We start from the raw sequence: 18095 nt of genomic DNA on the forward strand, positions 1-18095 counted from the left end.
AACCTGTTGCCTCGAGTCAATTCCAACTCATAATGACACCATAGGGTTTCTGAGGAGCTGCTGGTTGACTTGAACTGTCCACCTTGTGGCTAGCGGCAGAGCTCTTAACCACTGTGCCACCAGGGCTCCAGTTAATCTAAGGTAGTTACAATTTTGAGGGAAGCAAGATTTAGGGAGGTGAAGTTACTTGTCCAAAGTCACCCTGCTGGTGAGCCGCAGAGCTGTAGCAAAGCGGAGGGTATGCATGTGAAAGGAATATGGTACTGCAGGGAGGGGCCCACATGCAGGTTTCCCTCATCATATCTTCCTGTGGGCTATAGAAATTTGCTACAACTAAACGAAGGAAGGAGGGAATTTTATGTACATTACCAGAAATTTATAATTTTGGAAAACCGTAAGAGTTTACTATAACCTCTGATTAATGCCTGGAGTATGTGTGTATATATATACACAGATCTACAGCATCTCTCTCTCCATATGTATGTAGAGTCATATACATACATATATACACACACACATATATTTATAGAGAAGAGGAGCTTCAACTTACAAAGAGGTTTTGCTAAAAAATTTTCTCTCAGAAACAGGGTTATAGAGGTTGATGAAGGGCCCAGGTCAGGCTGAAAAGCAAATTTAACCAATGGCCCAGAAGTACAGTAGTATCATGGAGCCCAGCCACCATTTATGACAGCAGTGTTTTGTGGAAAAACGTGCTGCCATTCTGACTTGGAATGCCAGGGAGTCGTCTGTTCTAGGAGCCTTCCCCCACCAACTGCCCCTGCCGGGCAGGGCAGTGAAAGTGTCACTTACCTAGCTCTAAGGTACAGTTGGAGGCTCTGTGCCCAGGAACAGAGGTGGGCAATATGGTAAGTGGTCAGAGACGGGTGGGGCTGGGAGCAGAAGGGGACAGAGGTGAATTGTGATAGGTCCCCTTATGGTACCCGGGATGTTCCCCCAACCCCTTCTCGGTTCTTTAGCTGGGCCCTGGATGGCCTACCTGCTTCCCTTCCTACTACTACCAACCAATGCTTCCAATCACTTCCTTTCTTCCCTGGTCTGTTCTGGAGCAGCACATGGTCTCAACATTTATTCTCTATATTCCTATCCCTGAAGCAACCACTTCACATTTTAAACATTTAGCCTACTTTAGAAGAATTGTCAGACTTTTTCTTTCCTTGGGTTTGATCTTAAGAGCGGTAAGGGTTCCTTCTGGTGACAAGCTAGATAAAGCCAAGGGTAACTGGGTAGGCAGGTGGTTGAGAACTGGGGACGTTACTGTGCCCAGTATGTCTCTCCACGAGGAAGAAGATTTGAGGGCCACAGAAGGGCCACTAGTCCCCAAATGCCAGCACTAGATGAAATTGTAGGGACAGGTTAGGGAGGCTTTTCTGATTCCCCTAGAGTAGTGACACTTCAGATGTTATCTCAGCCTGAGTCACCTAGTGGCAATAGAGTTTTCTTGGTTGATGAAAAATTTGTCTGTACTGATATCTTGCAAATTATAAAGTGCCCTTCCACTCCTCACTTCCTCCTATAATGTTCCCCCTTTCTCTTCTGAATGTGAGATGAATTTTTAGTGAAAACAACAACAACAAAAGACTTGAGACTTGCTGCAGGCTGAGTCCCCAGGATGTTTATTAAAATGAGCCCGTGGGATCAACACCAGTGGAAGGGAGGGAAGCGGGACTGGGCAGAAGGAGAAGTACAGCTGCGGTGCAGGCCCACCACAGCTTCCAGGAAGTTCTGAAGCTAGAATTTGCTAGAACTCTGCCTTTCAGAGTTGTCCTGGGTTGGGCCAAGATGGCCAGGCCTTCCTATCCTTGCATCCATCAGTCATTGGATACAGGCCACCTGGGCCAGGTGGCTCTCTGCAGCCAAGGCAACCACAACGGGCCAATAGCTGAAGGCTGCCTGCAACAGCACTCCCAGCAGCTGGGCCAAGCCCTTCAGTGAAGAGGAACCTGGGCAGTGCACCCAAGGATCTGCCACAATACTCAAAGTAACAATGTACTAGAAATATGAATTTACAGTGTAACAATAAAAAGCACACCTGCTTCCGTTGTTATTCCCCGGCTGCCCTGATTTGTTCAGCAGGGGGAGCAACAGACTGCAACCCAGGTGCCAACAGGCTCCTGTACCCGGTGCTGAGAACAGAGGCTGGGCTGAGATCCAGACCTTACTCCTCCCACCGTGGCAACCGCCAGCAAGCATGCCATGTCAGAAAAGGGAAACGAAACCTGCCTCTCTTTAGTACTGATTTCTAAGAGATGCATTCAATTACATATTTGTTCTGATTATAAAAGCAGTTTATGCTTACCGTAAAAAAATATGCATAGTACAAAAAAGATATAAAAGGGGAAAAATCACCCTCAAGTTCATCAACCAGAGGTAATCTTTTAATCAGTTGTAACACTTTAGCATTTTTTGAACATTTTAACATATTTTTTCCTAATCTGCTCTGATTGACACACACACACACACATATAGGAGCTCTGGTGGCACAGTGGTTAAAGTGCTTGCCTGTTAGCTGAAAGGTCAGCTGTTCGAACCCACCAGCTGCTCTGTGGGAGAAAGATGTGGCTGTCTTCTTCTCTAAAGTTTCCAGCCTTGGAAACCCTATGGGGCAGTTCTACTCTGTTTTATAGAGTCGCTATGGGTTGGAATCAACTCAATGGTAACCGGTTTATATATATGTATACACACACACACACACACACACACAATGAAACCTGTGAGAGCCAGAACTTGACGAGACTGCTTTGTTTTTCTGGGTCTCTCAAGTTTTACACCTTTGAGAGGGTGCAGTCTTACCACTTTTCTATTGCTTGTTTTAGTGGAAAATATTTGAGTTTTCCTTCTCTGACAGGTTTCTGCCTTAGGCAGGTCCCAGGTTTTACAGGTTTTATTGTATACACACACACACACACACACACATGTATTTTTTCCCCCATAGTTCATGGTGAACTTCTGGGAGACAGCAGTGTGTTGTGATTAAAAACACGAACTTTGAAGGCAGAAAGACCGGGTTTGAACTCTGTCTCTACCCTTATTCGTTGTGAAACTTTCATTCATTTATTCATTCAAAAAAGAATGATCTCTTAAGTGGCACTGGGAATATGAGGGTGAACAAAAAAGACAAAGCCTTTCCTTCATGAGCTTACCTTACCTGCTGGTGGAATCTTCACCTTTCTTAAAGTCCCACCTTCTCACCTATAAAGTGGAGATTGTACCTATTCCATAGGATTTCCGTGAGAATTACTACCTCATTGAATGAGGCAATGTATGTGAGATGCCTGCGTGTAGTACTTGCTCAGGAAATGGCAGCTGTTATCATCACATATGCTTTACTTGTTTGCACTGAGCATTATACTGTAATTTCTTCATTAGAAAAACCACCACCCTTTGATGGGGTCGCCATGGGGCTCCTGCCATTCTGGTGGGAGTACAGGCACTTGGCCTCCTGCAAGGAGGCTGCCACATGAGTTCCAGGAGCAGCAAGCACAGCAGCATGGGCTTCCTGGACTCAAGGGACTCCAGCTGCCCTTTGTGTTCTGGTCCTAGGGGTGAAAGGGTTCCTGCAGTCAGTAATCTCTGGGTACCCTCGCCTTTCCCCTTCTGCTTCTTCAGCAGTTCCAACCCTTTTGTAAGCATCCCTCCGTTATGTTCCCTCTGGAGAGAATATCTAGAATATCTAGAGTGGGTTCCCTTTTCCTGCCTGGCCCTGACGGAGACAGACATTGTTTCATTTTGGCTTCCCATTTTAAAGGAAACTCTAAGAAATAGATAACGATCAATTAGTTCTAAAAATAATTCAAAACTGGAAAAACAGGGCATAGGAGGAAAAGTTGCAGACGTTAATAAGGCAAAAGACTGAAGTTCATCAATAAAGAAAGGGTTTACCCATTGCCATCGAGTCAATTTCAACCCAAAGCAACCCTATAGGACAGAGTAGAGCTGCCCTCGTAGGGTTTCCAAGGCTGTAAATCTTCACAGAAGCAGACTGCCACATCCTTCTCCCAAGGAATGGCTGATAGGTTCGACTGGTGGGTTCAAACTGCTAACCTTTCAGTTAGCAGTTGAGCACTTAACCACTATGCCACCAGGGCTCCTCTTGCATCACTAAACCAAAACCAAACCCGAGGCCGTCCAGTCAATTTCGACTCATAGTGACCTATAGGACAGAGCACCTAATGCATAAGAGGTAAAAATCTGTTGGACAGTGTAGAACTGCCCCATATGTTTTCCAAGGAGTGCCTGGTGGATTATGAACTGCTGACCTTTTGGTTAGCAGCCATAGCTCTTAACCACACACCACCAGGGTTTCCATTGTGCTACTAAAAAAAAAAAAAAAAATTTTTTTTTTTTTTTTGTGCTACTAGGGCTCCATAAATAAAGGGTTTAGGCACCTGGAAAGTTGTTATAAGAATTTGACCAGTTTTTTAACACCACCACTGGGGGTGGGGAGGGGGGTGGGAGGGAGACAAAAGGAAATTTTTCAAAGCCAGGGAATCATAGATTATTTTTTAAGGAAAAGTTTCCTTATCATAAAGGCAGTGCCAACTTTATGTGTAAGTTTGTGGTTCTCAACTGAGATCGATTTTGTGCCCCCAGGAGACATTTGGCAAGGTCTGCCTTATCTGTAGATAGCTTTGGTGCCACAACTGGGAGGGCGCTACTAGGATCTAGTGAGTAAGGCCAGGGATGCTGCTAAATATTCCACAATGCATGGGAGAGCCCCGTACGATAAAGAATTATCCAGCCTTAAATGTCAATAGTGCTGAGGTTGAGAAGTCCTGGTATAAGTGAATTAAGTGAGGTTTCTAGGCACTGCAAAATACTACTACCAGCTCCACAAAATGCCTCTCCAGTCTGATTCACTGACTTTTTTTTTTTACAACAGCTTTATTGAGATACAATTCACACAGCATAAAAGTTGTCCTTGCAATTCAGTGGTTTTTGGTATATTTACCAAGTTGTGCCCTGATCATCACTATCTAATTCCAGAATATTTTTCATCACCCCGAAGAGAAGCCCTGTACCCATTGGCAGTCACACACCACTCTTTCCTCCCCCTCCCTCACGTCCTACACTGCCATCTACTGTCTTAAAGCAGGCACCCTCTAGTTACTTTACTATGTATTTTCTAAGAGCAGCTCATTTCTCAAAGGGAGCAAAGATCATTTGTTTCCATGGTTTGTTTTGTTTTGAAGCACTGATAAAATTCTGTGGTTCTATATACCTGAGTCCTGGTGGCACAGTGGTTAAGTGTTTGGCTGCTAACCAAAAGGTGGGCAGTTTGAATCTACCAGCTGCTCCCTGGGACCCTATGGGACAGTTCTGTTTTGTCCTATAGAGTCACTGTGAGTCACAATCGACTGGAGGGCAACGGGTATATACCTGAAAACTTTTCCAAAGCTTTAAGTCAGCCTAGAAGGCTATGTGCAGTGAGTGAATTCTGTCTCAGGGTCTGGGATGGGCCTGAGACTCTGCATTTCTAACAAGTTCTCAGGTGATGCCAGTGCTGCAGCTCTGAGGACCACATTTGAGAAGCAAGGATATAGACCCTGGTAGCTCACACACGTGGGTCAGGGACTTTTATAGTGTAACCCCCTGTATATTCTACTGCATACATTTTTTTAATTAACAATTTTATTGAGATAATATTCACAACCCATACAATTCATCTAGTATTTAAAGTGTACAACTCAATGGGTTTTAGTGTATTCACAGAGCTGTACAACCATCACCACAATCCATTTTTGAGCATTTTCATCACCCCCAAAAGAAATCCCATATGCATTAAGCAGCTGGGCGTCGTTCTTGGAAAGAGGTGTGTCCAGCTAGGTGTGCTTTCTATATAATTCCAACCTATATCTATTTTGGAGAAGAGAATTACACACAGGTTAGGCATAGCCCTAAATATAAGAAATAAAACAAATGAGAAACAATATGTATACGTCTTCCCTGGGTCAGCTTTAAGTCCATTTTTGCAAGAGTCTATTGAGCAGCTGATGAGGTGGATTCAGGGACAACTCTTACTGACATGTGCAGAGTAATAAGTGGTCTCTATTTTGGATTACTTTGGCAATGCAAGTTAATGTTTTATGTCGTATGTGTGTGTGTGTGTTTGTATCTGGCCCTGGTCCTAGTTAAGTTGGAATACAGTACTGAGGCTGGCTAGCAGTGATTTGCTCGTGACTTTGTGTGAAATCTTGAGCTTGAAATCATAAAGCAGCATGTATGTCTCCATCAAAGTAGCACTTTCTCCAACATTTTTATTCTGAGAAATTTTAACATACTGAAGAGTTGAAAGAATTGCACAGCAAACTTCCATATGCCCACCACCCAGATTGTACAATTAACATTTTACTCATTTTCTTCATCGCATATCTATCCATCCTTCTACCCATGCATCTATCAGTCCATCTTGATTTTTTTATGCATGTTGAAGTAACCTGCAGTCATCAGGACATGAAGTAGCATATTTTGAGTTCTATTTAAAAATATATAAAGTGTCCCTTGATTGTAAAAAGGCTGGCTAATGAGTAAAATAAGCATTGCATCTTTTTATCTTCTTAAGCATTTTGGAAGCCATATTGGATTTTTATCTGTAAAGCTGGTCAAGAATTTCTTTTAGAGGATGTGAAATCAAGACTCGAGGCAACTGTACAGGTAGATCAGGTTCACCCCACAGCTTCCATGCCTTTTCATATCAACCCATCTCCTCCAAATGATACCCATTGCTGTCAAGTCGATTCCAACTCATCGTGACCCCACAGGACAGAGTAGAAGTGTCCCATAGGGTTTCCAAGGCTGTAAATCTTTATGGAAGCAGACTGTCACATCTTTCTCCCATGGAGCTGCTGGTAGGTTCAAACCGCCGACTTTTTGGTTAGCAGCTGAGCACTTAACCACTGTACCACCAGGGCTCCTCCTCCTCCAAATGATACAGCCTCTATTTACCTGACCACTTTGTGCTCATTTTTCTTTTCGTCTTCTTTTTTTTAATGTATAGTATATTCTTCAAGTAATTGTCCGAAGCCTTAATTTCTCTCTATTGTGTATCAACACAGCACCAAATGATGTGGGAACTCGTTAATCTGTCCCTTAATTTGTTCGTTCATTCAGCAAATGCTTAGTCAGTGTCAAGCCCTGTGCTAGGCACTGGGAATACAAAAATGAATGACACAATCCTTTTCAAGGCAAAGCAGTTAACGCTGCACATTGATCAATATACCCAGTAAAACCCAGTGCCAGGTGACCAGACTGGATAATTGAGACCCACTGGAAGATTTTTTTCAACTTTTCCCATGACAGTAACTATTACTCTTGTTCAAACTCTGCTTTGCCTTATATTGTCTACATACTGAATAGAAGTATACACAAAAGACCAATGTTATGCGAATGACTAAATTATTATATTAGAAAATGAAAAGGAACAAGAATTGTTTTATGGATTTAAGAAGAAGCAAGATCAACAAGTTTTCCAATATGTGTTTTTTTTTTTAATATAACTGGCCCAGAATTCCAAGGCACCTTATAAAATGTTTGTAAAATTCCATTGAATCAAGCCTGATATTAAATCTAGAAAAGGAAAGACACAGCCATTTTATTATCTTTTAGTACTTATACTCTATGAGCTCATTTGTTTCCTTCACAAATTAAATGCTGTGTGTTTTTTATCTTTTTCTATTTTTAATTAAAATCTTGAGATAAGATGTAATATATACTATATATTACATCTCAGTCTACACATACTCACATATTCAAGGCAAGGGCATTTTTTAGGGTCATTTGAAACTGTCAAAGCCTTTTGAAGGGGAAATATTAGTAAGATACTTATCAAGTCACCTCACAAATGAAGTCGACAACGATACCTCAGTCTTATACCTTCATGCACATTGTTATTCTTTGATTCTCATAACAAGACACTAACTTTACTTTGATACCTTTGAAAGGCAGAGAAAAGTCTTCCTTGGAGAGCTGTTGTGGCAGTAAATGAGATAATTTGAGGAAAGTTTCTGGCACATAGTACCTTTACATAAATGAATTCCACTGCTGAGAGGGTATGGCTTAATGGTTAAGAATTAGACTTCCGCAGTCAATCTGCCTGGGTCTGACTCCTGGTTCCACTGTCTGCTAGCTGGGTAAGCTTGGGCAAGTTACTAAAACCTTATCTGTAAAATGGGGATAGATACACTTGTATTAGTTACCTACTGCTGTGGAACAAATAACCCCAAAACTTAGTGGCTTAAAACAATATGCATTTATTATCTCATCATCACAGTAGATCAAGAATCATGAGTGGCTTATCTAGGTGGTTCTGGCTCAGGGTCTCTTGTGAGGTTGCAATCAGGATGTTGGCTGGGGCTACAGTCATCTAAAGGGGTGGAGAAGTTGCTTCCAAGACGGTGTGCTCACATGCTGTTGGCAGGAGGTCTCAGCTCATTACCACCTGGGTCTCTCCATAGGGCATCTTGAGTGACTTCATGAACATGTCAGCTGGCTTCCCCCACAGTGAGTGAACCAGGAGAGGGAGCAAGCAAGGAAGAAGCCACAATACCTTTTAATGACATAGTCTCAGAATTCACCACCATCCCTTCTGCCATATTTTATTTTTAGAAGTGAGTCACTATGTCTAGTTCACACTCAAGGGAAGGGAATTAAGCTTTACCTTTTGAAGGGAGGAGAATCAAAGAATTTGTGGGCATATTTAAAAACCTCTATATGATTATATTAGGAGGATTAATTGAAACAATCCATGCAAAATGCTCAGCACAATGCTTGGCACACAGTAAGCGCTCGATAAATGTTGATTATTTCCAAAGAAAGGTCAACAGGCTACTGCTCAGCTAAGGATATCTAGTTTCATCTGGAATAAGACATTAACACATGAAAAAAATAACCTATTGGTATTGAAAATTATGTAAAATTATGAATGTTCAGAAGAAGCAGGTATCTGAGATAACAAGTATTTCTGACATACTCCTCTGCTTTAAGTCTCTTGGATAATTTATTGTGTTGGAGAGGATGGTGAACTGAATGTTGGGGACTGCCTTTATGCCTAGAATGATCAGGTCAGGAGTGCACAGACTATTTAATTATGTAGGCCAGATGAAAAGATGCTAGAAGTACTCTCCTTTGTTTGCCCCAATTTACAGTTATTTTCCTGCTGCTATCTATAAAATTAGCTGGCTTGCTTCTTGCAAAGTTAAAGACAGTGCAGCTCCATTATCTTATTAGATATTCCCCTTGAAATAAAAAGCCCTTCTACATCAGTAAAAGCATCTATTAGCGCTGTTATCCTCCAGCTCCTTGGATACCACTGCTCTCACATGATCTGGACATACTAGACTAAGGTAGACCAGGAAATGTGAAGCCACCCTTTTTACTTTTCTTCTAGTGCCACCCTAGGGGACTGAAAATGGGAAGGTGGCTCTGGGGGGAGGCTAAGCTCCAGAAGGTTTACACGTCTCCAAGAAAATGCCTCATCAAATGTAGAGTTCATATTATTCTCTTCTATTTCTGCTCTTCTTAGAAGCAAGGATGGGGAGACTTCTCTCACGTACTTTGGACATACTATCAGGAGGGACCAATCCCTGGAGAAGGACATCTATGCTTGGTAGAGTAGAGGGCCAACGAAAAAGAGGAAGACCCTCAGCGAGATAGACTGACACAGTGGCTGCAACAATGAGCTCAAACATAGCAATTGTGGAGATGGCGCAGGACCGGGCAGTGTTTCATTTTGTTGTACATGGGTCGCTATGAGTCGGAACTGATGCCACGGCACCTAACAACAACACTCTTCCCTCTCACCCTGTGGCTGGAGAACATGCTCTAAACTGGCAATTCTGTAAATTATGGTTCCGCAAAATGGTCAGGGCGAATTAACCAGTAAGCAAGTACGTCCGGGCTTATTTGTGTTTACTTACTAATCTGTAGTGCACAATTTCACATAGGTGAATTTGGTGATGTGGTGAAACTGTGCACTACTGATTAGTAAACACAAGTAAACCTGGGCGTACCTTGCTCATTGGGTAATCTGTCCCTGTAAATGGGCATAAGAATATACTTTGCGGAGGGACACACTGCCGTTGTTGTTCCTATGTCCCCTGGGCACTCACCTCCACGTGCTGACTGACAGCCGCTTTTTGTGATCACCTGGGACTGTTAGGCAGAGGGAGTTTTCCTGGCTGTGGGAACACATTCAGCCTGCACATAGGGAGAGTTGAAAATGCTGGAGAGTTAATGCCTAGATGAACTTTCAACCTGGTGGGTAAGTAGCTCAGCTTCCTCGCCTTCTGGGAGGGGATAAATCTGCGCATGTTCTACACCATCTCCCAGAGTTCCCCCGTGTGGCTGAGCGCCAGTCGCCCGTCGCAATCACTGGCTTGATAACACACCTGTTATTGGCTTACTTCCTTTATCTCGCTTACCCTTTCATCTACTGGTGTTTCTTGGGATCAACTCTCAAATCAACTACATATGCTCAAATTCTTGTCTCAGGGTCTGCTTTTGGGGAAACCCAAGCCAAGACATCCCTTATAGAGTTGATTTAAGGATTAAATGAGATGGTCCATGCAAAATGATTGGCATATTATTATCCCCATTTTACAGACAAGGAAACTGAGGCACAGAGAAGTTGAGCAATTAATCCAAGGACATAACTAGAGCTGGGATTTGAACCCTGGCAATCTGGCTCCCGAGTCTATGCTTTTAATCGCCAAGCTATACTACCTTGCCAACAAACCACTTTCACATGGCATTGTGTTCTGGAGTGGTTTTCTTTCTTGGGTCTTCTGAGGCCGACATTTCTGTTCTTTCCCACATTGTTTGCGGTTAAACTTGGTGTCTGGAGGACAGGGATAGAGGATTTAATAGTTAAAAAACCAGGCACTGGCCTAGCATTTCTAAAATGACATTTTCCCAAATGGTATGAACTTTAAATGAAAACACGTAAGATCTGACAGCCTGATTTAAGCTCTGAGCAGGGCCAAGGAATAACTAATGCTCACGTCTTCCTAGCAACACTACAAATTTACACATTGATTTGGTCTGCAAGCTTTTCTCCCGGATCCCGATTGCATTATGAAGTCTAGGTCCAGATGGGCATTTCATAAATGTTTTTTTGGCGAAGATTAGGTTCAGTTTTCTAGCCTTGTCCCCCATGTATCTGGGATAAAAATACATACATATACTAAAAAAAAAAAAAAAAAAACTGTTTCTTGTTTATCTGAAATTCAGATTTCACTGGGCCTGCATCTTGCATTTTATCTGGCAACCCTCAATGTATGTAAAATTCTTGGCACATAGTAGGCATTCATTCAGTGGTAAGTATTGGTGTTCTTTCCACATAAGAAAAGAGCTCAGTTAAATAGCAACATAGTACTTTTAGCTTTTACTAACCTTCTAGAGGAAACTCTGGTGGCATAGTGGCTGGCAGTTCAAATCTACCAGGTGCTCCTTGGAAACTCTGTGGGGCAGTTCTGCTCTGTCCTATAGGGTCACTTATGAATCGGAATCGACTCAATGGCAATGGGTTTGGGTTTTTTTTGGTTTAACCTTCCAGAAAATATGTGCTTTTGATCACTATAGGAATTAACTGAACTGGAGGTGGCTCCAAGAAACCCTCCACCACTACACAAAACCAGATCAGAGCAAATGCCAAGTGGAAGGTCGTATTTGTATATATGGACTGGCACATTATAAAGTATCTAATTTTACTACTTAAAAGTAAATAGGACCTGTATTAGTGGATATTCAGTTATTGGTTTTTCCTTAACTTGCTCTGAATCTTTAGAGATAAACCATTATTTATTTGATTCAAATGTAATGCTGCTGTAATTCCTGGGACAAAGGCACTGACATAAAAAAGACTGACATACAGGGGTGAAAATGGAGAGCATTGCTCCAGGAATTCTGGCTCCACGTGGGTAAAGCTTGAGGTCAAGGCACTGTTACTTTGCATCTGGAGGAGGCAGGAGAGGCTGCAAAACTCTCTGCTGTTGCCCCTGACTCCATTTTCCTTCCCTGCTAATTCACTGTTCCTACCTGTAAAATTTTCTAATATGCTCCCCGAAAAGCTGGAGAGAAAGCAGTCACCTTCATTTCCTCCTTTAAGATTCACCCTGTTATGAAAAAGAAAACCCTTACTGGCTTGGCACCAACTAGCCAAACCCAACATACTGTTACATATTGTTACCAGATTCAGGACAGGAATAGTTTCCGATGGATTTTATCCAAAATATCTATTTCCTATGACCGCACTGCATATTTCTAATTTGGTGGCTGCTATTTTTTATGACCTCATACACTGCCTGTTTTCTGTGCTTTTCCTAAAAACAAGAGGGAAAAAAATCCTTATTTTTTCCTCTTTTCATTTTTAAGTGGAAATTTTCAGGCAGCTTTACAGAGTGTTGCCCACGATGTCTTGTTTAAAATTATAATTAAAAATTTTTTTTTCCAAAAAGTGGCATTGGAGATGTATCCCTTTCCATTTCATACCTCTTCATCCTGATTGGAAATCTGATCCGTTGTATTAAGATCTTTACATTTCTGCTGGTTGGGCGATGACTTCATTGCTTTCCTGCCAGCTGGGGAATCTTGTGTGGTGGTGCATTGAACCGAAGCAGAGCCGTAGGTCGCTGCTGCTGCTGAGGCTGCTACTGCCACAGCAGCCGTTTGCATGCACCCAGGTAAAAAACTGCAAGAATTCCTCAGGCTGCCAGGTCTTTGCTACTAACTCACCCAAGGAATCGCTGGCTGATGGATGAGTGTACCTGTGCGTGTGTGTGTGTACACGCGCAGCTGCAACAGTTGGGCAGCAGGAGCAATGGACTCCAATATCATTTTTATCAACGACAGCGATAAACCATCCTCCATCCTTTATTTAGGAAACCCTGGGTAGGTTATCCTTTATTTGCAAGCAGTGCCTCGGCTCCCGCCCCAAATGTACTCTGCCCCTCTTCCCCGATCCCCCCGCACGTGTCCCTCCAGAGGGAGGCCAGGATAGCTGCGCTGCAGGCAGGATTCCCCCTTTTCTCTGCAGTGACGGCGGATTCCAGGGCCCCCTCGCCCCCCCACCCACGCAGCCGCCCCTTTCCCAGTCACGATCTTCCCCCCGCCGCCCCTCCCCGTCAGCTCTGGGCTCGGGCCCCGCCTCGCCCAGCCTCCCCGCCCAGGTTGCTAGGGCCTGGCGGGGCAACCAAGCCTGGCACGCGAGGAGTGCCGCGCGCGTGTCCGCGCGCAGCCGAGAACGAACCCACAATCACAGGCTCCGGAGACCTGAGCACGCGCGGCGCGGGCAAGGCGCGCAAGCCCGAGTCCGAGGACGAGCGCTCTCTCCACATTGGCTCTTACCAGTAGTGGGCGGGCACGGAGGCGGGACCTGGCGGGGCCTGAGGCACCTCTCCATTGGTCTGCACGGCTCGGTTGGGGCGGGGCAGTTAGCAAATTAGGCTGCGCGTTCGCACCCCCCCCGGAGGGCGGGGCCGAAGGTTTCGATTAGTTGTCGCTGCTGCTGGGGAAGGTAAAGCGGCGACGGCGGCCTCAGGAGCTGAGGGGTTCGCGGCTGGAGGTGGGGGACAGGGCTGGTAAGTAGTCTCGCCGCCACCCGTCCGCTAAGTCTCCTTGCCCTCGTACGGCCCCACGCCCACCCAGCTTCTCCCGAGGGAGGAGACCCATCCGATCCCCCGGACGGTCGCGAGAGGGGGCGGTGGCGGCGACGGCGGCGCCTGTTTCCCCAGGACGGGGCGACGAGGCGAGGACACCCCAGCCCGGAGCGGCTCCACCTCACCTCCCGTGCGCCGCGGGGAGGGCTCTTCCGCGGAGAGGGGCCGGGGCTAGATTTGGGTGTGGGGCGAGCGGAAGATGTGCGGACGGGCGGAGGTCTAGCCTGCGGCGTCCCCGCCCTGTCGCCCCCGCGGCGCGGGCTCCCCCGGGCTTGCGGCGAGGGAAGCCCCTTCCCACCGGCGCCGAGGAGGGACCCATGGGCCGGGGGCCCTGCCCAAGGTTCGTGGGCGCCCGGGTCCTGCAGGGGTCTGCGAGCCGCTGCTCCGGCCCCGCTGACCTTGGCTGCCCGCGCGGTGGGCGAGCGACCCTGCCGCTGGCCCCGCGGCTCCTCCAGCCTTCCCCGAACAAGTTTCACGCGTTGCTGTGAAGTTCACGACCGACTTAGTGGGGAGAAGCAGAAATTGGCCCCCTTTCAGATCTTGCTAGCCTTTGGACTTTCATAGAAATGAAACCCTGGGCTTTGGAACCACCTCCCAGAATAAACAGGTCCTTCTTGCATTGACACGTTTTGTGCCCACGTTGGGGGAGAAAATAACCTGAACATATTTCAGTGTACAGGCAGGTTGTCCTTGAGGGTTTTGTTTTTCGCTTCACTTGAGTGTTAAAGCACAGGTGCCTGGATAAGAAGAGCCTGACCTTAGTATCTCTGTCTACGGTGAGACTCGATGGATGCTGTCTTATTTAAATACTTGCAGATGAGTATGCTGTTAACACAATCTATTTTAATTAACTGAAATTTAAGCTGATTTTAGGAAGTATTGTTGACACAGAATAATTTCTTTCCGTGCATCTGAATGAGATTTGTTTGAGCGTAATGGTTATGTAGGTAATGTAAAAGATTACACAAATTAATTTGAGAGCATTTGACTGAAGCGAGAGACATAAATATGTATAGAATAGGATTATCATTTTCGGTAGCATCTGCAGGAACATTTTCAGCTTGTTCCTTTCGTGCAGTAGGGTTACAAAAAAGGCACCTTTACCGAGACTATTTGGAATTATCAATTATGTGTCAATGACGTTTAGATGCAAATTTGTTTTTTAATTTAAGTGTTTGAAAATATTTTATTCATAAGATGTGAGAAACTATGCTTACTTGTCCCTGTGTCTTTAGTGTTGAAAGGGGGTGGTATAACCTTATTTAGCAACCCAATTAGGGTTCATTAATAATAACATTTTTTTAAAAGTGTGCCCCCTTTTGAGAATATGATAGTTGAGTACCTAGCAAACCTTTTTCATTTTGTTATTAAAGTACTATTTTAGATCTGAGCATTTTTGGCGTTGACACTGGAACAGAGTAAGGAAGCCTGCAGCAGTATTACCAGTTTGACACCACCAGTGGGTGTTTCTGTTGACAAATGCAGAGAAGAAAATGGAACATTTGGGAAGGAAATCTTTTTTTTTTTTTGGCGGGGGGGGGGGCGGGGGGCGGGGGGGCGGGGGGGGGATGAAGTGAGAGGGGAAGGAGCCAGAACAGAGATCTGGAGAACTAAAGCTTCCAGCACAGTCTATGCTGAGCAGTTCACAAGTACAAGAAAACCTAATTAGGAAGAAAAAAAATTCAGTTTGACTGTATTAAAGAATAGACCTCCAAAAGAGGCATACTAAATAAAGTTAAATAGTCTACTATTTAATAGTTGGAAAGTCCGCAATTAGAGAGGGTATCAGATTTTTCTGAATTGTCTTTGTCTTTTTAACATAATCAGTGCAAAGATTAACTTGCCACATACATATATGTATTTTATATATATATAGCTTAGTATTCCAACTTTCTTTAGCACATTTCCTAAGTCTACATCTTTAAAACAGATATCGATATATTAAAAAAAAAATTAGAACTGTCATTCTCCGGAGAGCATTGCTTTTTTTCCATGCTGAATCTTGTAATTTGTGCATGATTTTGGGAGCTTGCGGTGGGATTTTCTTTTTTTACCTCTTTATCACAGGTTTCAGATTTTTCTTTTATGCAAGTTCCCTGGACTAAATCTGCCATTATTTTCCTTGTAATTTTCTTGGAGTTACTTAAATCAGAAGGTGGCATCTACAGTATTCCCTGGGGTTTTAAAAGGAAAGGCTTCCATGGAAAGAGATTGCAGGGCCACCTCACATAGATGAGTATAACAGGAGGTCGACTGATTGCGAATCAGATGAATATTCTCCCACATATGTTGCACGGGGTTCAGGCAGCCTCCTGTAACGAGAACCAGATCTGACACGGTATTTCTACTGTGAAGGTACAGTATTGTTACATTATAGGCTGAAATTCAGCAGTGGAAGAATTCCTTTAAGTGTGTTTCCGCCCCCCCCCCAGCCTTGTTTCACCACTGTGTTCAAGAATCTATGTGAGGCTCTCTTTCAACAATAGTTGCATTGTTGGAAATGACAGTGGCTTCTGTTGCCGAAAGTTAACCTTTCATTATGATTTACGTTCTACTTTGCAATGGAAAATTCAGCTTTGAGAAATTAGCTCTAGGAGATTTGTAAAGTCAGCAGAGAAAATAAGTTTTCTATAGCATATCTGTTTTTCTTCAGCATACCTGTTAAAATTTCACCTTTCCCCTTCCATTTTGAGAGCTTTGGTAGTCATCTCTTTTATTTCTTCTAGATATAAGGAGGTATGCTATATTAGTGATATGACTTTTTCATTTAATAAATTGATGTCTAATAACAAGAGGCACTTAAGAACAAGTGAATCCACGTGCATAGATCCAAAGTGTGAGGGGAAATCCTTTAGCTAACCCTCAACCTCGATACAAGAATAGCAAAGGTTGAAGTGTAAAGTTGACTTCTAAGTAGAAAAGGCTGTTTACTCAGAATTTGGTAATTTTTGATTCTAAAATTTTATTTTTTGGCAGGATCAATTAATTTGGCGACATTAAATTCATTGATAGAGGAGATAGAATCCCAAAGGTTCTTTATCATCAAATGATGGTGTCAGTTGGAGCAAATATTTCAACTTACGAAAATCATGCAGTTAAAAGACTACATGTAAAATTTCTGGTTGGGAGGCTTTTCCAGTTTGCATTCTCAATCTTAACCTCAACATTAGAAATCTTTTATTGGTGATACACAATTTTTGTTTTTGGATTTTAATTTTTGATAGTTTTTAGAATGTTTCCTTTATGTACAGTGGTTCCTGAATGTCTGAATTACTCCAAGATCTGGCCTCATTTCTCATTGGAGTTTGTACATTTCTTATTACTGAGATATGAATTTTGGTCCAGTTTTCTCAGTGGGTAGGAAAACTGAGGGTGAGGACCTTCAGCCTGAAGAGCCTGATAACATTTAGACAGTTCAGATTTGGGAATTAACAGAAAATCATGGATCAGGTTAAAAAGGACCTACCAGGTCCATTCAGGTTTTTAAAATCAATTGTCAACACTTTGCATTAAACTCTTTCCTTAGAAGCATTTGTGTATGAGGTAGTTCTAATCCCGGTCAAATTTTGAGTTTCCTCTCTCTTTTGGGCAGTCTTTATAATAATTAAATTATAATATTCTCTTTATTGAGCCTTACTGAATGCCAGATACTGTGATAAATGGTTTATTTACATAAATATTTGTGTGTGTGTGTGTATTCTCACATCATCGCTATGAGGTAGGTATTTTTGAATTTCACGTATACACATGATTAAATGGGCTCAGAGAGATCAAATAATTTGTCCAGTTTACCCAGCTAGTATGCAGAGGCCAAATTTCAGTCCAAACCAGTCTGACCTGAACGAACCTGTGCTCTTCAGAACCATGCTTTCAGCTTCTCTTTAGGAACCTGATTTCCCCAAACATATTTTGAGCTTCTTGCCTTGGGGTGGTTCTGGAGGTATAAACAGGTCTCTTGGAGTTCACAGGGCTGCATTGGCAAGGCTGCCTTACCTTTAATCACGGGGGAGGCTGGACTCAAGTGTGGGCAGATGGAGGTTAAGGACTGCTGGATAGGACAGCAGGAAGTGTAGACTTTTCTAGGAGGGTCATTAGTTTTGCTTTTTCATAAATGAAGGTTGTACGTAATCATTTATGCCCAAAATGGATATCTGTTTCTAGTTAACCACTTGGTATTTCATGTTTCTGCATGTTCCATTAGAACTTTTGACTGACTTTGATTAAATTTGCTACACTAATAAGCGAGGATGGCGAAGCTACATCTCACATACTTTGGCCATGTTACCAGGAGGGATCAGTCCCTGGAGAAGGACATCGTGCTTGGTAAAGGAGAGGGTCAGCGAAAAAGAGGAAGACCCTCAACGAGATGGATTGACACAGTGGCTATAACAATGGGCTCAAGCATAACGACAATTGTGAGAATGG

General features: G+C 43.5%; 1 protein-coding gene across 1 annotated transcript in view; it reads left to right on the forward strand.

Annotated features, from left to right (window-relative positions):
• Positions 1 to 13506: 13506 nt before the first annotated feature.
• Positions 13507 to 18095, forward strand: part of CDKL5 (cyclin dependent kinase like 5) — a 252300-nt gene continuing 247711 nt past the window's right edge. The window contains exon 1 of the mRNA XM_064278058.1: positions 13507 to 13592. The gene's annotated coding sequence lies outside the window, so the exon portion shown is untranslated. The remainder of the gene's footprint in view (positions 13593 to 18095) is intronic.

The sequence above is a fragment of the Loxodonta africana genome, chromosome X (assembly GCF_030014295.1).
Source record: "Loxodonta africana isolate mLoxAfr1 chromosome X, mLoxAfr1.hap2, whole genome shotgun sequence".
NCBI lineage: Eukaryota > Metazoa > Chordata > Mammalia > Proboscidea > Elephantidae > Loxodonta > Loxodonta africana.